This window comes from Mirounga leonina, unplaced genomic scaffold (assembly GCF_011800145.1).
Source record: "Mirounga leonina isolate KUSES-001 unplaced genomic scaffold, KU_Mleo_1.0 Mir_151, whole genome shotgun sequence".
NCBI lineage: Eukaryota > Metazoa > Chordata > Mammalia > Carnivora > Phocidae > Mirounga > Mirounga leonina.
Genome location: NW_023270377.1, coordinates 50,124,607 through 50,149,286, shown reverse-complemented (window position 1 = coordinate 50,149,286; position 24,680 = coordinate 50,124,607). Strand labels below are relative to the sequence as shown.

Here is a 24,680-nt window from a genome sequence, read left to right as displayed (position 1 = left end):
GACCTTTTTTCTGTTGAGGGCCCTAGAAATTTGTATTCATGTATTGTTTTATATCTTGTTACTGTTTGTGGCAAAATTTAAAATTGCAACTATCTAAATATTTCAGGATATTTATTGGGTCCTCACCTCACCCTTAATTTACGTCTTTCAAGGTTAAAATATCTCAATATCAGTTATGCCTACCATTCTGGGTTTTTTTTTTTTTTACATTCTTTCTTGATCTCCTAATAAGCTCCACTTTGCCTATATTATTCTAGAACTGCATCATTCAATAGCAACCTTATATTTAAGTGTGGTTTGATCGGAATAGAACAGAGACTTCCATTATGCCTATCACCTCCTTCCTCCCAGATTATTTAACTCTAATAATGCAACCTAAAATCTTATTAACTTTTTCTGGCAGCCATATGCATTGATGAAAAATAGTGAACTTACTATAAACTCAAAACTTCCAAGCCTTTTTTTTTTTTAAAAGATTTTATTTATTTATTTGAGAGAGAGAATGAGAGAGAGAGAGCATGAGAGGGGAGAGGGTCAGAGGGAGAAGCAGACTCCCTGTTGAGCAGGGAGCCCGATGTGGGACTCGATCCCAGGACTCCAGGATCATGACCTGAGCCAAAGGCAGTCGCTTAACCAGCTGAGCCACCCAGGCGCCCCCAAGCCTTTTTTATGTATTGCTTTTAAGCCCTCTTACTCACCATGCATTTCCCATTTTAACATACGTCTTTTTTTAACGAAAAAGTAAGACAGTGTTGTCATCCCAATTGAATTTCCTCTTGTTAGAATCAGGCTGTCACATGAATATGTCATATTTTGTACTGTGATTCTATCATCCATTTCTTATCTCAATCATGTATCATCCACAGATAAGATAAGCTTATCTTTGGTATTTTTATCCACATTTGTGAAAAACATATCAAACAGAACAGGGCCTAGTAGCATACGTATCTCTCTCTAGTTGACATCAATCCCCCTGAAAGCCACCTTTCAACCAATTATCAAATAGACTTCTATATCAGGACTCCATCCCATAAAACCAGAGGATATTATGAACACTATTGTTAGATACATTGTTGTGTTTCAGATATTTTGTGCTGACTACATTTTTTCATCTATACAGATGAGTCATAAATTTATAATGTGTTTGATGCATAGAAATGACAGAAGTTGAAGTTTGCATAGAAAACAGACTTTTCTATTACCCTTTGTAATATAGTGCTTTATCATTATGTAAGTAGAAAGTTCTGAGGATTATCAGAAAAATGACAGCTGACTACTGAATACTCATGTGCACTTTTTTGGTGTTTATATGGTGGTCAGCCTTGTAATTTACAGCGTAGCCAATTAAATTATTGTTGGATAGCTTGAATCACGTTTCCAGAAAAGCAAAAGTAGGTTTGAGTCTTGGGACAGGAAATAGCTGACTCATTTCCATCCTCATTTTGTGTGTGTGCGTGTTTTACTGGAATGCAAAAATGCCTTCAACTGAAGAAAGCAAAGCAAATTATTGATTTAAAAAGGAAATTTGAACATGAAATGAAGCAGCTGACTGAAAATTACATTGTATAGCAGGCTCTGTTAGTATTACATTACCATTTTTAATGCATAGTAAGTCAGATGTTATGTGTACTTCTAAAAAGGATCCTCTCATTCTTTGTAATTTCTTTAAAAGAAAGTTTTAGTTACTTTGGTGTCCAGAGGTTGTTCCTCTGGTATGTCAAAGAGGTCTTTGAATGCTTGCAGCATTGGAACTCCTACATTTTATTTTCTCCAAGGATGGTTGTGATCTCAATATTTTATCTTAACTCAGCCTCTTCTCATACTTAAGCAAAAAATGCAAATAAGGAATAACCTAGGATGGGAAACCATAAAAAAGCTGAATAGGTTTTTAGAGGGTGGTGGATGACAGTGGCAAGGATGTGACCTATAATAATAACTGAAGGATAATCTTCAAATCAGGGAAAGCCATTGGTCATAATAATTTTACTGGACCCAACATGAAGGGACATGGACTTTGGGGGGCAAGCAATCAGGGTTCAAACCTCAGCGCCACTGTTTATTAACTCTTCAGCTTCAGCAAGTCAAGGAGTTTAACCTCTCTTTTCTCATCGGTAAGATATTGATGATACTTACCCCACAGTATTGCTGTAGAGACATAAGAAAACAATATGTGAAAAGAGCATGTTTAGAACAGGCATGGCTAGGCAGGAACTACTTCGAATACTTCTTTGAACCCTGGATGAAGAGTCAGGTGCACTCCTTTTCCATTTCCACTGAGCCTGGGAGAAGGGAGGAAGGAACCCAGGAGAGGGATGGAAGGGGGAGAAAAGGACTTGGGGGAGAATGAAATACATGCCAGGATTTTGCTCTTACCCTGGTGGGAATTGAAAAGTCAGGGTTAGAGGTGTCCAATCCTATAAGGTGCCTATCCACCTAAGAGTGCCCATCTGATAAGCATGTGGATTACCCAGCTTTGCAACATTTGCTCCACTTTTATTTGCACCTGTCTCAGGTGGATTTGTGCAACTAGTCTTTGACCTTTCAGTTCCTTTTCAACAAAACCCAACTGGCTTTTCCTTCATTTCACCTCAGACACTGTGTCCCTCATTTCCCAGCTAACAGCCCTTGCAGAAGTATTTGTTTTTAATTTATAAATCTTATATTTCAAAAAAGCATAAGAACAAAGTGATGGTTAATGGTGAATTTAGGGATTGCTAAAGATTATGCAACAGATATGTCTAGCCAGAAGGATGAGCAGGAATCACATCATATAAATTCAGCCTATAATTAGCCAACCAAGGTAGATTAACAATGATTATATTGAATTGTAACCAATTCTTTCCTCCTGAAATCAAGCCTGTTATAATTGTGACTGAAAGAATACTCAGAAGGAATAGATCAGCCTGTTCTTATCACCCCCTGCACAGTCAAAATTGAAGGCAGAGAGAGAATTTGCAAGATCTTTTAATTTCTCATCAGGCAATCTCTACCATACTACATTCTTTTTAAAACATTTCTGTCCTTCTGTGGGTGTTTTCCAGGTATTCATCACATTTGCCTTTCTAAACCTTGGCTTTTTTGTTTGTGCTGATTTGATTTATTTACTGTGTAGGGTAGGGTTTATTTATGCAATTCAAGAAACATTTTAACAGATTTCTAGATAACAAGGAACATTCTAAAGATACACAAGTCTTGCTTATTTCTTAAAAAAAAAAAAAAGTATGTTTCTATTTCTAGATCCACTTCCTTCACTTCTCTTTAATTTCTTCCACTAAGTATTTGTTCATCTTTCCTCTTATCTTTAAGTGGAGAGGGTGGTGTTAGTGTGGAAAACTGATATGAGATTGTCCCTTTCTTGAAAGCCACTATGATGTCTTTTTTTCTGAGTTCAACACTGAGAGAGAGTGAAGCAAGAGGAAAATGCCAGCAAGTATGAGTGGACTTCATATTTTATAGCATTGTCAGTGATTATTAGGTTGAGAGGCCTAAAGGACCTTAGATGAATTAAATTGCAACTTTAATATTTGGGACAAGAAACTTAATCTCATGTGGTACTACTTATACTTTGAAAAGGAGACCACTATTTGTCAATATGGTTCCATTCGTGTTTTTGTGTATATTTACCTACTTTTAAATTAATCTTTTAAATTTACATTGTTGTATAAATAATATGCAACTTTAAAAATTGCCTCGTATCTTAGAAGCAGGGAAGGAGATAAACTTTTGCATTTGGTTGGAACAGATTCATTGAGATACAGTGTCAAGATTATTTCCAAATATGTAAATTGTAAAATTCAGTTGTATAAACACTAATCATATTCTTCCACAAATCACATATGAGCTTCCACTGTGTATCAAATACTGCAATAAACTGTCGTATCTACAGAGATGAAAAGCAAAGTCTCTTCCCAATGGTAGACCAATCTAAAGGAAGCAACACCGAAGTACACAGGTAGAGCACATCCAAGTGAATCCTTCAACAGGGATTTGACAGAGTTATCAGAGATCTGAGAAGACTCACTAGGCCTGGGGGACAGGAGAGTGAAGCCACTTTCATATCACAGAAGGAACAGTTATCTGTACACATATGCTTGGAGAGTAAAACAGACCAGGTCATGGAAAAGTGGAATACGTAGCTCACCATTTTCATTCCTCCTATTCATGTGAACTTGAAAAGCATTTACGATGACAGCCTAGTGTAGAGAGTGAAATCCTGCATGGGACCTCTGCTGCAATACAAAGTTTAAAGAGGTCCCACTAATGGACTATGAAGACAACACTTTCCAAAGCATTTGGAAATCCTTGTGCATTTGATTCCATTTTAAAAGTTCTGGTTCACATCTTTGTCTTTCCTCTTAAGAAGGTTACTTTTAAAGCAGTAATTTCCAGCTCAAATTATACTTTAAAAATAAACTTTATATTTTAGGACAGTTTTAGATTTTCAGAAGAATTATGATGATAATACGGAGATCCCATGGGCCCTGCATTCAGTTTCCCCTACTGGGTTTATACCATATATTAATATAGTATATTTTTTATAATTAATAAACTGATATTGATACATTATTATTAACTAAAGTCCATATTTTATTTACTATTGTTTAATTTTTACCTAATGTCCTTTTTCTGTGCTAGCAACCCATCCAGGACACCATATTACATTTAGTTATCAAGTCTTCTTAGGCTCCCCTTGGTTGTGAGAGTTTCTCAGACTTTCCTTATTTTTGATGACTTTGACAGTTTTGAATAATACTGGGCAGGTATTTTCTAAAAGGTTCTTCTATTGGGATTTGTCTGATGATTTTCTCCTGATTAGACTGGGTTTGTGGGTTTTGGGGAGAAAGACTGCAGATATACCTTTTCATCACATGGTATCCAAGGTACCTACAGTTACCCTGACTTACCACTGTTGTTGTTGACCTTGATCACTGACTGGAGGTGGCATTTGCCAAGATGCTCTACGGGAAAGTTACTGTTTTTTACTTCCTTTCCATCCTGTACTCTTTGGAATGAAGTCCCCACATGTAGTTCACACTTAATGAGGGAGAGGTTGTATTCCGCCTTCTTGAAGGAAATGTATAAATTATTTGGAATTTTTCTGCACAGGACATTTGTTTCTTCTCCTCCCTTTATTTATTCAATCACTTATTTTTATCAGTATGGAGTCATGGATATTTATTTTATACTTTAGATTATAAATCAGCACGACTTTATTTTGTTGCACAAATTGTTCCAGGTTTGGGTCTAGGGAGTTTTTCTGGTTAATCCCTATTCCCTTGGACATACCCATTATTATGGGGGTTTTGTTGTTGTTTTATTCATTTGTTTGTTTGTTTGTTTTAGCATATTCTTACCTTCTGGCACTTCAAGATCCTCCAGGCTCATTTGTGTATTTCCTGCCCCAGTCTTAGAATCACCTTTTCTCCAAGAAGCCCTCACGTTACAATTTTATTTTCTGTTTGAGTCAGTATACTGTAAAATGTATGTATGCATCAGTAGGTAGTTACTAAAAATAGAGAAATCTATTTCTTGCTCTGCAGAAATGTATGTGAATCATATCCATTAGCATTTAGGAGGGTTAATGCTACACTATGAGCATACAGATGTACACTCTCCACTCTTATTAATGCTAATGGAAATTCTGGGAAGAAAAAACAGCGCCTAAGAGCAGATGTTGTCTTTATGGGCTTGCCTTCCTTCATTTAAAACCTAATACAATGTTTCTGGGATGACATTTGTATTGCTGTTTTATGGATGTGGAGTTAGATATGCAGTCTTCTTGGAGATTGGTTATTTGCTTTACTTAAATCAGAGATTTAAAGAAGTAACATTTATAACACCTTATACTTGTGTAGTGCTGCAACGTACATGTTTTTGTATAATCTATTTGTTTTTACAGCAAGCTTATAAGATAAGCAGGATCTTTTATTTTAGAGGAAAGTGAGGTTCACAGAAGAGCAGGGTTCCCATGTTAAATGTCATTCTTCTTTACAAGGCTAACTTGTGACATGAGCCTTTTTTGCTTTTTTGTTAGAATAACAATAGGCCTCATGTTTTCCATTTACTGTACCCATCCTGTTTACCCTAATAAAATCCAGTGATCCCTCAACCTCATAACTTAATGGAAAGTTTTTATAAGATCTTTTTTGCCAAAGGTCCTACGGAATGCGTAGCACCTTTGTTTTTAATTATTTTGTATTTTAGGCTCACCTTATAGGTCCCTATATAATAACAATTTTGTACTCAGACTAAGCTTGCCTTTATCTTGTCTCTCTCCAATCCACCTTTCCTCTAACCCCTGACAACTGACCACACAAATCTGACCCCATGACATTTTGTTTTATGACCTTTCAAATGTGTACCAATTCCTTTAGAATAAGGCCCTGGAAAGAATGTGGAGGACTGTGTAAGATCTGACGCCTCATACCTGTCTAGCCCCACCTCCTGCCTCTTGTATTTCAGGCCCCTGCAATGCTGAACTGTACTGAGTTCCTTGAAAATAATACATGGTTTCTAGCCTGAGCATTTGCTCTGAAGCTTCATTTGCATAAAACGCTTTTTTTTTCTGTTCCCCGCCCCCACTTCTAAATTCTTTGAGCTGTGGTAGTTCGAGACTCAGAATACATTATACACACCTATTTGTATGTATCTGTAATCCCACTTAACTAGACAGAATTCCTTGAGGACACAACCAATGTCTTATTTGTCTTCCATTTGTCTTGCAGAAGGCTCTTAGTAAATGCTGAATCAGTGAGTGAATAATCTTTCTGGTTTAAAAATGTGAATTTAATAGCTTAATTTTAGCCATATGGAAAAAAATTATAAATTTCTGGTGTATATTTTATTCACTCACTTATTCGTTCTACAACCACGTATAAAATGCCTACTCTCTTCCAGGTCATATATTAGGCTCTGTTAGTTCAGAATGAGTTAAATGCAGTCTCTGTACTTAGGAAAAATGTAGTCAAGTGAAAAAGTAAGTTGTGTAAGAAGTAACGATAAGGGGCACCTGGGTGGCTCAGTTGGTTAAGCGACTGCCTTCAGCTCGGGTCATGATCCTGGAGTCCCTGGATCGAGTCCCGCATCGGGCTTCCTGCTCGGCCGGGAGTCTGCTTCTCCCTCTGACCCTCCCCCCTCTCATGTGCTCTCTCTCATTCTCTCTCTCTCAAATAAATAAATAAAATCTTTAAAAAAAAAAAAAGAAGTAGCAATAAGTTGGGTGCCTGGGTGGCTCGGTCATTGAGCGTCTGCCTTCGGCTCAGGTCATGATCCCAGGGTCTTGGGATTGAGCCCCACATCGGGCTCTCTGCTCAGTGCGAAGCCTGCTTCTCCCTCTCACACTCCCCCTGCTGTGTTCCCTCTCTTATTGTCTCTCTCTCTGTCAAATAAATAAATAAAATCTTTAAAAAAAAAAAAAGAAGTAACGATAAGTTCCATAACATTATATGGACAGCAGTATTTTTTTCATTTATTTATTTTTATTAATATATATTATTTGTTTCAGGGGTACAGATCTGTGATTCATCAGTCTTATACAATTCACAGCACTCACCATAGCACATACACTCCCCAATGTCTATCACGCAGCCACCCCATCCCACCCACCCCCCTCCACTCCAGCAGCCCTCAGTTTGTTTCCTGAGATTAAGAGTCTCTTATGGTTTGTCTCCCTCTCTGGTTTCGTCTTGTTTCATTTTTCCCTCCCTTCCCCTATGATCCTCTGTCTTGTTTCTCAAATTCCTCATATCAGTGAGATCATATGATAATTGTCTTTCTCTGATTGACTTATATCACTTAGCATAATACCCTCTAGTTCCATCTACGTCATTGCGAATGGCAAGATTTCATTTTTTTGATGGCTGCATAATACTCCACTATATATATATATATATATATATATATATATATATATATACCATACCTTCTTTATCCATTCATCTGTTCATGGACATCTTGGCTCTTTCCATAGTTTGGCTATTGTGGACATTGCTGCTATAAATATTGGGGTGCACATACCCCTTCGGATCACTACATTTGTACCTTTGGGGTAAATATCCAGTAGTGCAATTGCTGGGTCGTAGGGTAGCTCTATTTTCAACTTTTTGAGGAACCTCCATACTGTTTTCCAGAGTGGCTGCACCAGCTTGCATTCCCACCAACAGTGTAGGACGGTTCCCCTTCCTCTGCATCATCGCCAACATCTGTTGTTTCCTGACTTGTTAATTTTAGCCATTCTGACTGGTGTGAGGTGGTATCTCATTGAGGTTTTAATTTCAATTTCCCTGATGCCGAGTGATGTTGAACATTTTTTCGTGTGTCTGTTGGCTATCCGTATGTTTTCTTTGGAGAAATGTTTTTTCATGTCTTCTGCCCATTTCTTGCTTGGATTATTTGTTCTTTGGGTGTTGAGTTTGATAAGTTCTCTATAGATTTTGGATACTAGCCCTTTATCTGGTATGTCATTTGCAAATATCTTCTCCCATTCTGTCGGTTGTCTTTTGGTTTTGTTGACTGTTTCCTTTGCTATGCAAAAGCTTTTCATCTTGATGAAGTCTTAATAGTTCATTTTTGCCCTTGCTTCTCTTGCCTTTGGTGATGGATGTTTCTAGGAAGAAGTTGCTGCAGCTGAAGTTGAAGAGGTTGCTGCCTGTGTTCTCCTCAAGGATTTTGATGGATTCCTGTCTCACATTTAGGTCTTTCATCCATTTTGAGTCTATTTTTGTGTGTGGTGTAAGGAAATGGTCCAGTTTCATTCTTCTGCATGTGGCTGTCCAATTTTCCTAACACCATTTGTTGAAGAGACTATCTTTTTTTCAATTGGACATTCTTTCTTGCTTTGGACAGCAGTATTTAGATGCAGAGGAGGAAATCGCTAGCTCACCCTGTCACAGATAGTGAAGACTTCGAAGAAGAGATAAACATCACCTGTTAGTTGAGGGATTCAACAAGATTTTCGTAGAGAAGCCTGAGGGGTGGATTCCAGGCAAAGGGTGGAGCAGATGGGGAGGCACAGAATGTGAAAGGGCTTGTGAACCTGTAACGTTGTGAAGCTGGGGGTAGAATGTGTGGAGAGATGGTGGGCACTTGTCAAACAAAGGTCCTGTGTGTCATGTGCTCATGTGTTGGGAATTTATCCCAAGACATCAAAGGACTTTTGGACAATTTCTAAAATTCCATGATATGTTACCATGTTCTCTTGAGTGCTTTGAAAATAGGGGGCAGGGGGAAGGAACAAAGAAGTTGATTTACAGGGCTAATTTTTAAAGGTCAGTCTACCTTAGATTTTATTTGCCTCAGTTCATCTGCCTGTTTCCAATGCTCTTATTTATATAAGAATGGCTAACTACTAGTACCAACCTCACTTTCTTTTTCTTTACTGCATTTAGACTTTCTAAATAATAGCTATGACTTGTGAGAAGCCAAAATAGTCACCATATCATCTTCCAAAAAAAGTTAATGAAAATCCAATTAGTAATGTGTTATATTATAAAAATGTCAAGATAAATTGAGAAACTAGTGCTTAGTGGGGCAAGTTTAAGATAGGATTATATTCTTTACAAATTTGTGCCAGTCTATGAAACTTTTCTAAACATTTTCCCTTATAAAACCTTACATTCTTAAAAACCAAAAAAAAAAACCACAAAAAACAAAAACCTTACATTCTTGTCTAAACCTTTAAAAAAAAGGTCTGAATCTCAAGATAATTTTTTAAAGTTTCATTAATTCCTTTTCCAAAAGATCCTCGTGACCAAATATCCCACATTTCAGTTGCCAGAGCTGGCTGTACTCTTTCTGTGGCATGTTTATTATAGGCTAACAGAGGTATCAGCATTGCTGTCAATCAGTATACAAATATTTATTTAACTCAAACTCCGTGCTAAGCTCTGAGCTGTGTGTTACTTTAAACAAATGACCCTAGGTCAAATTTTGAGGGCGGTTTACTATTTTGGTTTTTTTCATTAAAGGACAAAATACCAAGTAGAAGAAAGAATGTCCAAAGGTTACAGTTTCAGGAAATTACTAGGCCTACAAGATAAAAATGGCATGATAATCCCTACTTTCTGGAATAATCACCAATGAGAACCATGCTGTGCTTTCCTTATACGTCGTCTTTTACAGAAATTTTACTCACTGCACTCTTGAGTAACTTTGTAAGATTTTATTCTCAAAACCAAACTTAAAATTATCTTATTGAAGCCTGGCTCAGTCCATAGAGCATGTAACTCTTGACCTTGGGGCTGTGAGTTCCAGCCCCACGTTGAATGTAGAGATTACTTAAAAATTAAAAAGAAAAATCCTTAAAAAATTATCTTATTGATATCTTATGTCTAAGAAGCCGTCATAGGGCAAGGCTCTCACATGTTTCCATCAGGTTAACAGCCAAAAGACATCTTAGCTTTACATACAGCTAGACTAGAATTGACAAAGGACTGTGAGCGTTTGAAATGACGTCATCCTGTCTCTTCTCCATCTGAGGCTGTTGCTGAGTCTATTGTTAAATATTTAATTCTTTATTTTATTTATTTATTTATTTATTTATTTATTTATTTATTTATTTATTTAAAAGATTTTATTTATCTTTTAGAGAGCAAGCGAGAGAGAAACAGCATGAGAGGGGAGAGGGTCAGAGGGAGAAGCAGGCTCCCCGCTGAGCCGGGAGCCCAATGTGGGACTCGATCCCAGGACCCCGGGATCATGACTTGAGCCGAAGGCAGACGCTTAACCATCTGAGCCACCCAGGCGCCCTAAATATTTAATTCTTGATAGTGTATTGGTCCTCCTAGATCCTGGCAGTCTAGAGTCAAATGAAAGAAAGGAAAGAAGTAAGCAGGAGAAGTAACAAGTAAAATGACTACAAGAGCTACGAGAGCCGTCTGAGCAGGGAAGAAGCAGAAGCACTGCAAATGTACACGACTACAGCATTGCGTGGGACAAAAGATGACCAAAACAGTGGGCTGGAGTCACTAAGGAAAAACTCGTACTGTTTTAATTATAATATGTATTTTATTTTCTTTTTTTTAAAGATTTTATTTATTTACTTGACAGAGAGACAGTGAGAGAGGGAACACAAGCAGGGGGAGTGGGAGAGAGAGAAGCAGGCTTCCCATGGAGAAGGGAGCCGGATGCGGGGCTCGATCCCAGGACCCTGGGATCATGACTTGAACCGAAGGCAGACGCTTAATGACTGAGCCACCCAGGTGCCCCTATAATATGTATTTTAAAACACAGGAAAGTGAAACTACACAATGAAAGATTTTAGATCCTGCTTTTAAAAAAAAATAGTTTGTATTCAATGTGGTATGTGATTCTCATTCCACAGCAATACAAATGCATACATTCTGTCATCCTTCCTTTTTCTGAAGCCTTGGTGCCTACCCACTCTTGTTGTCTTGAAGAGTGATGACTGGGTTAATGAGGGTGTGAGATGACAGGAGATGGGGAGAGATCTAGAGCTCAGCAGCTCCTACACTGGCATTCTAGTCATTCCAGGACCTTCGGAAGGGTGTGAAAACAAAGTTGGCCTACTTAAGCAATGTTCCTAGGTAAGCACCTTACCTCCTATGGGCAGCAGAGGTTTCCTTTAAAATCTTTCTCAGAAATCTAAAGGTGAAGACCAACTTTCAAGTTTTCTTCCAGTCCCTACAAAGAATTTCATCTGGTTTGGAAAGTTAAAAGGGTCACTCTGAAACAATAGGAAGTGTTTTTATTTTTTATTTTGTAGTGGTGAGCAGTCTGGAGCGAAATTGCCAATGCCATCAGGATTTGTAACCACAGATAACCACACTGAAATGCTCTTTTTATGGACTATTTCAGGAAATAATTAATAGAGTAATAATAAATCTTTCTTCCATACTATGATACTTGGAGGACTATATCACTTCATTTAAAATTCTTGTTGACTCTTGACCCTGAGCAAGATTCTCTCCATTTCATGTGAAACTATGAAGTCAAAGCATTGCAGTTAAAATTTTGAAGATGGTTCATTTGATAATCTCTAGATTATCAGTTTTGCCTCTTATCGTACTTACATGAAAAATAAACATATTCATATATTGAAAATCACCACCGTATGATGACCCTTACCTTGTGTAACAACAGGTCTCAATACAGAGTCTGTACGGGGGAAAAAAAAAAGTTTTGAAAAGTGATTAAAAATGTATTTTTAGTATGCATTTATAATGACTGTTATAAATAGTTCTATTTATTATTTTGATGTTTGCCTTGAAAACATTTATTCTTTTTTTTTTTTGAAAACATTTATTCTATTATTGTGGGAATTAGTCTAGATCTTTTGGGGCAGTGGTTAGTGTCTCCAACAGTGACTATCAAGGATTTTGAAGTTCTAGAAGAATGGGGCAAGAAGAGAGGTCCTCTCCTTCCATCTGCTCATCTTCTTAAAACGCACAAGAAAAAAATACCTGCCCTTACTTTTGATGTTGTGGAAGAAAGGACACATGTAAACATTAGGTTAGAAGAATGGAGGAAAGGATTATTGGAGTTGAAATTTCCCTCCGGCACTGCTCCCCTTTCATGCTTTAAGCCTTGATGGCTAATGAAGTTGATCAGAGTTGTTTTTTTTTTTAAATCTTCCAACCCTACTATTACTCCTTGATGTAATTTCTCCTCTAAACAATAAACTAATTGGCACTTATGCAGTACTTTCCTCCAAAATGTTTTTCTGTTGATCTTTCCCAATTACATATGCCTATAGTATCCTGCTTATGCTATTTTCTTCAACATTTAAATTCAACTGGGTTTTTATAATACACCTGCAAATTCTAGCATGAAGAAATATGGGAAGGAGATTCCTTTGCCAAAGAATCTTAGCCTATATGATAATGTTGATCCCTACATACTCCTTTGTACCTGTCTTACTCATCCTAAGCATTATGAAAAAATAATAATAGAAGTAATTTTACTTTGGGCTTTCTTAGAAGATGATAGGCAAATGTCATTTGATTATTATTTAATTAATCTATAATTACTTGGACATACAGATGTGTTCTAAAAGTAATGAAAACTTTTAAAAATTCTAGTCTATGTTCAAATTTTAAGAAGCACATGAATACACACTTGAAAAATGAAAACTAGAACCGTGCTTTATAACCTCAAGGAATCCCAAAGTGTGACAAAATATGTTTCAAATTTCATATTACTTAAACATTGCTACAGTATGCTATTTGTTTTTGAATAACTTAAAATGTCATAAACTTAAATGAATTTTTTGGATTCAGATATATTTTCTAAGAGCTGAACCAAGATAAAATGGAGAAACACCCGCATAGCCTTCATTTTAATGCAAAAAAATTTAATTAATTTATCAATTTATTAAAGTTAGCAATGAAAAATATTCCAAAAGTAAATATTGCAAGGCCTTGTTAATGCCAAAGCTTTCTTTCATCATATTAAGATTAATTAATTGTTGAATCACCATAGGTCCCATGTTTTACTTGTAAAGCCAAACCAAAGAATTCTTTTCATTTATATCAGCATTCCTAGTTTTCCAGACAGACATTTTAATCCCTTCTGATCTCTGAGATAAATATATTTTTCACGTAATTATATAATTACTCAATAGAACAGAACAGATCCCATGGAGCCACTCCAGTGTGTGCTGTGTAAATAATGTTCTGTTCTACCCCTGGTAATTGACCAGTAGACACCCCCCCAGGAGTATTTTGATCCCTTAAATAAACACTATATGGGAAAGGGGGGAGGGTCATATTTTCTTCATTGGCAATGAAACCAGAAAGAAGAGCTTCACATTCAGTACTTATTACATCATTTTAAAAAGAAAAAAACTGCTTGTGACCCTATAGCTCCCTCTGCTGGTTCACAAAGTTTTAAAAGTACAATAGACAATGTTATGAACTAGAGCCTCTTAAGAGAAAAATGTGTCATTTCAGGTATGCAAGGGCATTAAACTAAAGAAATCAGCAACAGAAAGGCTCCTTATTTTTATGTTTCTTAAGCTGTGAGCCACCCTTCTCACTCTGTTTTTAATCATTCTACCATTGTGTGCCTGTACGATCTTACTCTCTGCAATAAAAAGCAGGCTTTAGAACAGTAGGCAGGTAATTTTTCTGGACAACTCCAACAAAAGTAAGATTCATGAGCTATCAGGTCCACCTTAATAGCTCTATCCCTCCATAAGTCGGGGCATTATTCACAGGGGGCCTTACGTTACCCTTATTCCATCTAGAGGGGTGGCAAGTGAAAGATGTAAAGAAATAAACATCTTTTTCGAACTGATCAATTAAAGTCCTGTGCATCTTCATTTGGTATTGTAGGCTAACAGTAGTCAAAAAAGGGAGGTCAGAAGTTGGAGAAACATGATCTTGAATCCCAGGTTTGACAAAATCTGTGTAGTCTTCTTCAAGTTATTTATTTTCTCTGCTCTTTCTTGTTCACATCTATAATATGGAGATAAAATTCTCGGAGAGTCATTGTTTAGCCTCAGAAGGCTAAGTAAAGTCATGTATGTATAGTGCCTGGCGTGTAGCAGATATATATTAATTGTAGTTACCACTATTACTAAGAAATTTGGGTTTCTCCTCCAGTGAACAAATGATCCAGAGAGTGTCAAAGAGAAACAACGTCCCTTCCAAAAATTCTAAAAGTGTGGCCACATAACATATGTTCAATCATATAAAACATATAACTTCTATTGAAAAAAGTTAATGTGATTTGATTTCACTATGGTTACACAATCTACAATCCAATCCTCTTTTTTTTTTTTTCTTTTGATATGGAGACAAGGTCAGAAGTATAGTTGACCCTACGGAATTGTAGGTCCCAGAAACCTATTAAATTGGGCTATAAAAGTAAAGCTAGGTAAACAGTATATTCTGATGAAGAGGATTTAGGTAATGAGTTGTAGAGTTTGTCATAGATTATTACACATAAATTCATATCTTTGATAGCTCTCTTTTGCTACATATGCAGTAAAAGTGTTTATTTTACTCTATTAGGTTTGACAAGACAGTAAATAGTGGTTTCACAATCAAATAGCAGGATAGGGAAAAGTGGTTCGAGCCTCGTGTTTATATTTTCTGAGTGACAGTTTACCTCTAGGGAGAGTTGTGCTGTCTCTAGTTCTATGTGCACAGGCTAGGTCACTCTTTATTAGGTAATAAAAAATAATAGAGGCCGAACAGGTAGTGGTTAAGTGCAGAACTCTGAAGTCAGAAAACCTGGGTTTGAATTCTAGGTCTATTTGGCACTGTGACCTTGAGAGAGTACGTGGGATGCCTTATCTCTGCTTCTCTGTCTTCCCTGATAAAATGCTGATATAAAAGTGTATGCTTTTATCAGTTTCCTATGGCTGCCTTGACAAATTACCACAAACTCGATGGCTTAAAACAACAGAAATTTATTTTCTCACAGATTGGAAGGCCCGGAAGTCTGAAACCAGATTATCAGCAGGGTCATGTTCCCACGAAAAGGCCTAGGGAAGAATCATTCCTTGCCTCTTCCAGCTTCTGGTGGCCTCAGCTGTGCTTTGGCATGTGGCAGCACATCTCCAGCCTGTGGCTCTGTCTTCACGTGGTCTGTCCTCTCTGAGTGCCCCCCCTCTTCTTATGAGGACCCTAATCATTGGACTGAGGGTATTGGTATCCAATCCAGTAAGACCTCATCTTAATTACATTTGCAAAGACCCTATTTCTAAATAAGGTCTCATTCTGAGGGTCCAAGTGGACATGAATTTTAGGGGGCACTATTCAACTACTACACCCCTCACAGGACAACTCATAGGTTGACTTCTAAAACTTTATCTGTAGCTCAGGCAGTTTCACCCACATTACAGATGCCCGGTTACAAATATGTACAGTGGCCCCCTGTACCTTACACACAAGCCAATTAAAACTGCCCTCAATTTCACCCCAAATGAGAACCACTGGATTCCTCAATTCTTATAAGTGGTATCACCAACCCCATTTACCTGTCCTTCATTTCCCAAGATTCAAAGCCTCAGCATTTATAACTCCTCCTTCTTTGTTATATTATCTAATCAACCTTTTGGCCCTATTGAGTGTACCATGAGAGCAATTAACTTGTTATACTCTCTTTTCTCCCTTCCAGGTCAGGCTTCTTTAATATTCCCCAGATGAGAAGTAGCATAATACAGTCACAGAGTAAATCACAATAAATGCACACACACACACATATGTAATTCAGAGGACAGAAAAATAACTACATTTCCTTTAACTCAGATATTACGTCTATTTAATGATTTAATGAAAAAATATGTGCTATAATATACAATAAAGAGGGCTTAGTAGTTCTGCATGTGAGCTAGCTTTATTATAGAGAAAGGAGAAGCTTTGGGGGGGAAAAGGAAAATATTTACTATGCTTCTAATCTATAAGATGTAAACAAAGGCATGGTGATCTGGCATGGATTCTGTCCAGACATTTTACAATCCTGGCCTCAGCTTTCTTAGTAAAAATGTGACCTTGAAAGAGTTATTTAAATTCTCTAAGCCTACAGATGATGCTTTATCATTCATTAATTAAGGTTATACTTACCCATAAGTTTGACATAAAAATTAAATGAGAAAACTATATGTAAGATGCTTTGGAATAGTACTATGCCCTTAACACATGCTTAATAAATGTTAACTATTAGATATAATCTTAGAATCCTGTAGAGCTTAATCCTCTAAAATTCTTGCACCTATTTGTTGTTTCATGTGATGGCTCATTTCATTTAAAGTGTATTTCCAGATTCTGTTGCATTTTAACAAAGCCCTGTGATTTGGGTGCAGTGTGTGCAATTGTTAGGAAGAACTTGGCTTCAGAGTCATTAGCTGCTGTTGGGCAAATCCTTAGGGCAGGGATGTACTCTTTCTGAGCCTAGTGCTCTCTGGTGTTCTTACCTATAAAAAGGGGTTAAAATGTGTTACAAGAATTAAACAACAAACAGTGAGCATTCAGTAAATGATGGCTGTCCATAATAGAGTGTTTTGGGTCTCAGATTCTAGGTGAATATCAATGGGTGCTCTTAACTTCTTTTCATTCTTTCAAAAAGAGGATGTGGGGCATCTGGGTGGCTCAGTCATTAGGTGTCTGCCTTCGGCTTGGGTCATGATCCCGGGGTCCTGGGATCGAGCCCCACATCAGGCTCTCTGCTCCGCGGGAAGCCTGCTTCTTCCTCTCCCACTCCCCCTGCTTGTGTTCCCTCTCTCGCTGTTTCTCTCTCTGTCAAATAAATAAAAATCTTAAAAAAAAAAAAAAAGAGGATGTGATCTGGGTGGGAGGATGGGCAGAATGGGTGAAGGGAAGCGGGAGATACAGACTTGCAGTTACAGAATGAGTAAGTCATGGGAATAAAAGGTACAGCATAGGGAACAGTCGATGATATTGTAACAGCATTGCATGGTGACAGATGGTAGCTACAGTTGTGGTGAGCATGGCATAACATACAGAGAAGCTGGCTCACTGTGTTGCACACCTGAAACTAATGTAACATTATGTGTCGATTATACTCAAAAAATCCATTATGGTGCAGAAATTACATGAGATATCTGGGCAGAAAGAATTAGAGCACTGTGATAGAAGCTCTTAAAATCCTTATATTTCTACTGTTAGAACAATCAACATATATTCAGCACCTATTGAATGTTGAGATTCTGAAGCATGTTGGATCAGCTGAAAGTGATCACTCAGTAAAGTGAACGAGAGCCTTAATTCTGAGATAAAACTAGCAGGATCAAAATAGAGATGAGCTTTCATAACTTCGGGATGACTTCTTTTAAAAATAACACGCCATCAATAAAAACTGCATTTAACAGCAATTACGTTAATTGAGTCTAATGTGTGTGGTTGAAAACACTCAGACAACTCTTTACATATACCTCATATCCTGTGTAAGGCCATGTCTATTTCAGTATGGATACATATTTTATTACACATATTAACAATATCCTCCATAGTAGTAGGTCATAAATGTCTAAGAGAGAAGCCTCATGGGAAAATAAATACCAAAAAGTTCAAACTACGTATACACACATCCATCTTTTTTTTTTTTTTTAAAGATTTTATTTATTTATTTGACAGAGAGAGACACAGCGAGAGAGGGAACACAAGCAGGGGGAGTGGAAGAGGGAGAAGCAGGCTTCCCGCTGAGCAGGGAGCCCGATGCGGGGCTCGGGGCTCGATCCCAGGACCCTGGGATCATGACCCGAGCCGAAGGCAGGCGCTCAACGACTGAGCCACCCAGGTGCCCCTACACACATCCATCTTTAAAATGTCTTTTTGAAGCAGCTTAAAGAAATAAACACTGAGGTATTACTTTGACAAAGTAGATCACAACATATTGAAATTTGTGCAGGGTTGCATATTGTCCTTTACTTACCACCCTGCTTCCCAAAAGGACACACAAAAACAGCTTATGAGCTGGTTAGGAATTTTCACTGCACCCACACAAAGGATAGAAACACATCATAAAGCAACAGATGAGTACATGCACATGATATTGGAAGTCATTTGTTTTTGTTTTTGTTTTTTTTATTCTTATGTTAATCCCCATACATTACATCATTAGTTTTAGATGAAGTGTTCCATGATTCATTGTTTGTGCATAACACCCAGTGCTCCATGCAGAATGTGCCCTCCTCAATACCCACCACCAGGCTAACCCATCCTCCACCCCCCTCCCCTCCAGAACCCTGTTTGTTTTTCAGAGTCCATCGTCTCTCACAGTTTGTCTACCCCTCCGATTTCCCCCCCTTCATTCTTCCCCTCCTGCTATCTTCTTCTTCTTCTTTTTTTTCCCTTAACTATATTGCATTATTTGTTTCAGAGGTACAGATCTGAGATTTAACAGTCTTGCACAATTCACAGCGCTTACCAGAGTACATACCCTCCCCAGTGTCTATCACCCAGTCACCCCATCCCTCCCCCCCCACCCCCCATTCCAGCAACCCTCAGTTTGTTTCCTGCGATTAAGAATTCCTCGTATCAGTGAGGTCATATGATACATGTCTTTCTCTGTTTGACTTATTTCGCTCAACATAATACCCTCCAGTTCCATCCACGTCGTTGCAAATGGCAAGATCTCATTCCTTTTGATGGCTGCATAATATTCCATTGTATATATATACCACATCTTCTGTATCCATTCATCTGTCGATGGGCATCTTGGCTCTTTCCACAGTTTGGCTATTGTGGACATTGCTGCTATAAACATCGGGGTGCACGTACCCCTTCGGATCCCTACTTTTGTATCTTTGGGGTAAATACCCAGTAGTGCAATTGCTGGATCATATGGTAGCTCTATTTTCAGGAAGTCATTTGTTTTTAAAGTGATAGAAAGGTGATCAGAGGGCATACAGTTAGGAAAATACTTTGTAGCAGAAATCTCACCTGATTGTTAAGGATTCAGATTGTGTCTGACAAAATCATGAAGCATTGCCTCTAAAGCATATTTGCATGTCTATGGCATAGGAATCATGTTTGGAAAGTTACTCTGAAGGACTAAGAGACCCACCTCACGGAGTTTCAGTTTGACATGGTAAGAGAGCCTTAGTCATAGAAGACGCCTGAATCTGAGCTCAGGGTCCATTCTGTCACTCACACTTGTTTCCTGCTCTGCTTTTATTGGCCCCATGTCTGAGTCCTAGAAGAATGTAGGCTTAATAAGTGCTAAATATATGTTGACTATGCTAGCATGAGAAATATGAAAGACTAAGAGATTGAAAGAGCTGTTCCAGTAAAGGCATGATCGAACATCAGAGACCTAAGCAATATGACTAGGGGGCCCCTCTAATCAACTGGGATATGAAGGGAGAAAGGATATTTTTTCCTACTTTGACCCAGACCACCCTTTGCCTTAATATCAAGAGGGGTCTAGTTGACAACACTTTATGGAGCAAAGATGCACCTGATGGGAAATTGCAGCACTCAGTGGAGTCTGGTGACACTCAGTGGGAGCCTGCTGTACCTGGTGGGACAGAGTCAATACAGTCCCACTGGAATACACTTATGCATGAACACTTGTTACACACTATTACTCTGAAAAGTCCTGAACGCCTTGGAATGCAGGGCCAGGACAGAGTGGATTTTTAAAGAGGTCTAAGGAGGGTCCAGCAGTCAAAAAAGAGATTTGAAGTATCAATGATTTTTAAGACCCCATTATATCTTCAGGTTGCTAAAGTCTGGGAAAGTCAAATTATAAAGGATTAAATTTTTGGATTTCCTTTTTTTTTTTTTTTAATTTTTTTTTGAGAAAGAGAGGGAGAGCACAGAGGGAGAGGGAGAGGGAGAAGCAGACTCCCTGCTGATCAGGGAGCCTGACACGTGACTCGATCCCAGGACCCTGGGATCATGACCTGAGCCGAAGGCAGATGCTTAACTGACTGAACCACTCAGGCGCCCCAAATTTTCGTATTTCCAATTGTTTATAGGTTTTTGGTTTGAGTCTTCTAACTGACAGAGTTGAATAATTAGATTAAAGATAAAAATTAGTTTTCCCTTAAATATTTTATTTTGCAAGTTTTCCATTATACACGCTCATCTCCATGCACATAAATACATACAACTCTCTCCAATAAAAGTAAAATGTTCTAAGTATTTGTTCTTTGGTTGTAGAAAATGTACAGTTCTCTCCAATAAAAGTAAAACATTCTGAATATTCATCCTTTCATTGTAGTAAATAGGTAGTTACTAAAAATTATTTTCTAAAATGTTTATCAGTTTTTTATGTAGCTTTACCCTCCAGCCCCCACTGGAATATAAATGTGAATATGGGTGCCAAAGATGATACTTCTAAGAGATAATTAAATTCTGGTTCAATTCACTTTAGACAAACTGGGAAGTGTCTTGTATTTTATCGCCTCTAGCTTCTCACACTAAAAGCAATCCCTAAAGAATTTGCTGCATGGAATGTTTTTTCTATCTAAAGCAACTGTTGGCTTTGACTCTATGACAGAATCGACCCCAGTTATATTTCTTGAAGTTCAAATATTTGGTATTTCTTCAATGAATAAACTACACTACAACATGCCCCAAGGGAAATTGTTTTAAAATAGAGAAGGAACAGATAAGAAAGTTGATCACATAACACACATGTTTGGTCTATTTTGCCCTCCAGTTTATTTTAGTGTTTTGGTCAAATGAAAGTAGATTGATAAATATATTTTAAAAATGAATTCTAGATAGATCATAGAATAAAAACTTTAAAATGATAGTGTAAAATAACCTAGAAGACAATGTGGGTATGTACAAAATATTGAGTCTGGAAATAGAAATATATTTATAGAATATATCTAAGACATAAATGAAAAGTTAAGGTGAGACTTTACAGAGAATAAAAAAATGAAAGAGAGGACTATAGAAGTGAATAGAAAAAATTCTGAAAACCAAAACATTATTGAAAGATAAGTGGCATACTGGAAAACATGGCTGATAAAACAAATCCTTTAAAAGAAGAATGAATTAAATAAGGCATGAAAACTTTGTAGAAAAATATTAATTTCCTCAAACAGCTAAATCTCCTTTATAACTAAAGAAATATAAAATAAAAACCTATAAATTTAGAATTCTCTTTACAAATACAATATTCAAACTTTGTGAGAGTGTGGGAAAAGAAACATTTATACATTGTTATTGGAATATAAGTTGATTCCACTTTTGCAAGAAACAGAAAAATACTCAACCTCTTATTACAAAATTCTGCATTCATGGATCTGTTATAAACATGACATGGAAAAAATAACCATATAAAACATGAAGTGAAAAAAACCTGGATTCACAAGGATACCTGCCTTATCTGTTGTATGATCTCAATTTTATAGTGAAAATGGGAAAAAAAATACAGCAATATTAACAATGGTTACCAGTATGAAAGGTAGTTTTAAATCAAGATAGGAACTGAAGGATTTAAATAATAGGGTTCTACATTTGTACACAAAATATCAGTTAATATATCTAAATCTATCTCATATCACATAAACATATAAATCCATTAATTAACACAGTAACTACCTATGTAACACCTACTATGTGACTGATACAATTTTCATGGATGGGTAGTATTGAGGGAGTACATTTTTCTTCTATTTTTCTTGTCAGGTAAAGAATATAGTCTTCTGTAAACAGATTGGAAGGTCCATAGTGACATAAAAATTGTATAATCTCTTTTTCAGGGTACCTGGGTGTCTCAGTCAGTTAAGCATCCGACTCTTCATTTTGGCTCAGGTCATGATCTCAGGGTCCTGGGATTGAGCCCTGCGATAGTCTTTGGGCTCAGTGGGGAGTCTGCTTGAAGATTCTCTCCTGCTCCTCTCCCTGCTCATGTGTGCTTGCGCTCTCTTTCTCTTTCTCTCAAATAAATAAATCTTTAAAAAAATATATCTTTCTCTCTCCCCTTTACTGAGGTGAGTTTAGATAGCATTACCTTAGGATATTAGTATATTTGACATTATACCTTCTACATTAAGATTAGGCCATTAAAGTTTATATATGAATCAATGAGAGAAATGATGAATACCACACAATTTAGTATTTGTAGAGTTGAAAGAAAATTTATTACTAGCTGGTGATCAGTTACTACATATCACTGAGAAGGTCTATTACAAATGGTTCTTTTGTGACTTTAATCATATTTTTAGTGATTTTTCTGGTCTTTCCCTTACTATGGTGAATTACCACAAGATTTGGTTGGCAGGATTTGACATGTGATTACTTCCTTCTCCGTGATGTACTTTCTCTCGGTGACTTTCAGGCTCTGCTCCTACCAGGTTTTCCTCCCACCTCACTGGCATGCCTTCTTGGTTCCTTTTTTTCTTTTTTTTTTTTAATCCTCCTTTCTCAGACCTCTCACTGGTGGTATGACCCAGCGATTAGTTTGGGTCCTCAGCTCTATCCATATTCACCTCCTTGGTAATGTCATCCAGCCTAGCAGCTCCAAGTGCCTTTAAACACAAATGATTCCAAAATTTATATCCTTTAAATTCCATGTTCACATATCAAACCACCTTGGAAATATAAGGGATATTCACTTGGATATGTAACAGACACCTCAAACTTAATATGCCCCTAACAGAAACCATAATCTCCAGACTTCTGGCAACTCCCTCCCTAAGGAGGAAAAAAAACCCCAAAAAACGAAAACAAAACAAAACTTGCTTCTCTTGCAACCTTCTTTCTCCCAGGTAATGACACTTCCATTCTCCCAATTGCTCAGATCAAAAACTTTAGTCTTCCTTGACTTCTTTTTACTCTCACATTTCACATCTAGTCCATTAGGAAATCCCACTAGCTCTCCTTTCAGAAGATATTTCACTTTTGCTTAAGCTATCAATACTCTTCACCTGGATTATGGCAATTACCTTTTATTGGGTCTGTTTTTAACTTTGTACACTATAGTCTGCTCTAACTACATCAGCAAGAGCGATACTTTAGATTGTTCGTAAGACCTGCAAAGCCCAGGGTCTGGATCCCTGTTACCTCTCTGACCTCTTCGCCTGCTACTTTCTCTCTGCTTGAAGCAGTGCCTCTTTTTTCCTTCTTGAAAATGCCAGTCATCCACTCACCTTAGGGCCTTTGCACTGTCTGTTTTCTCTGCCCCAGTACTTTCGTTCTCTAGATACCTGTGTGGCCAACTTCCTAGCTCCTTTGAGTTTTTTCCCAAATGTGTCACCTTCTCAATGAAACTTACGTGGACTACTATATTTAAAATTACAACCAGTCGATCTGAACTTCTGAGATCCCTTCCCCTGCTTTATATTTTGCCATTAATGATACTTTTATATTTCTAGCATATTTTATCATTTATTTATCTTTCATGTTTGGTGCTTATTATTGGAAATTGTCCACTAAAAATAAGCCCCACAAGGTCAGGAATTTTTTTTTCTTTTTTGTTTACTTGCATATTCCAGTATAGAGAAGAATGCCTGCCATATGGTAGATACTCCAGAAATATCCATTGAGTGAATTAATGGACTATAAATGATTATAAGCTGTGATCATGTCTATGTGGGTAACTGCTGGATTCCCAGAGTCTAGCATATGGTTTAGCATTTAGTATACTATAGGAATATTTGCTGAATGAATGAATGGATGAATGAGAACGAGAAGTGGATTTATTAATCATGACACAACCTTTGGTCACAAGTCCATAGTTTATGATAGCATATATTTTTCTTTGTTGCTTCAAATTAATAATACTTATAAAGCCTTATAAGCTACACAAAGATAGTAAGTACTTAATGAGTTCCCATAGGGCATAACCATAGACTAAGAAATGGAGTGATGGTAATCACCTGCTGCTGCAGATGATGCTATGAACATGACCTGGTCCAAATGCTATCCCCGTCCTCTGAGGGTGGAGAGATCTCTCCTTGGCTACATTCTGAGTAATAAATTTTTTTCCCAGTAATTCTTAGTAGCTGTTTTTAACTTTTGTGGTGGTTTTCTCCCTAACTTTTATTTTGAAAATTTTAAAACCTATATACATTTTCTAATTGTAGACAGACATTGCATGGAAGATTCAAAGCTTTACAGATAGCTCTCTCTCTCTCAGGCAACTGCCTTGAACATTTTCTATGGTTTCCCAGGATATAACCAATAAGGAGACAGTAACAACTCTTCATTTCCTACTCAGGGACTTTACTATTGGTAAATTCTGACCACCATGCTTTAGATTAGTAAAAACATAATTTACAAATTTGGGGGACT

At 37.2% G+C, this 24,680-nt stretch overlaps 1 protein-coding gene and 1 long non-coding RNA gene across 3 annotated transcripts in view; both read left to right on the top strand.

Annotated features, from left to right (window-relative positions):
• PPP1R1C (protein phosphatase 1 regulatory inhibitor subunit 1C) overlaps window positions 1-24,680 on the top strand; it is a 117,786-nt gene that overhangs the window by 64,108 nt on the left and 28,998 nt on the right. The window lies entirely within an intron of this gene.
• Window positions 738-10,900, top strand: LOC118012257. Its single transcript, XR_004679655.1, has 3 exons — window positions 738-749; window positions 3,984-3,995; window positions 10,888-10,900. It is a non-coding gene; the product is annotated as an uncharacterized LOC118012257 (long non-coding RNA).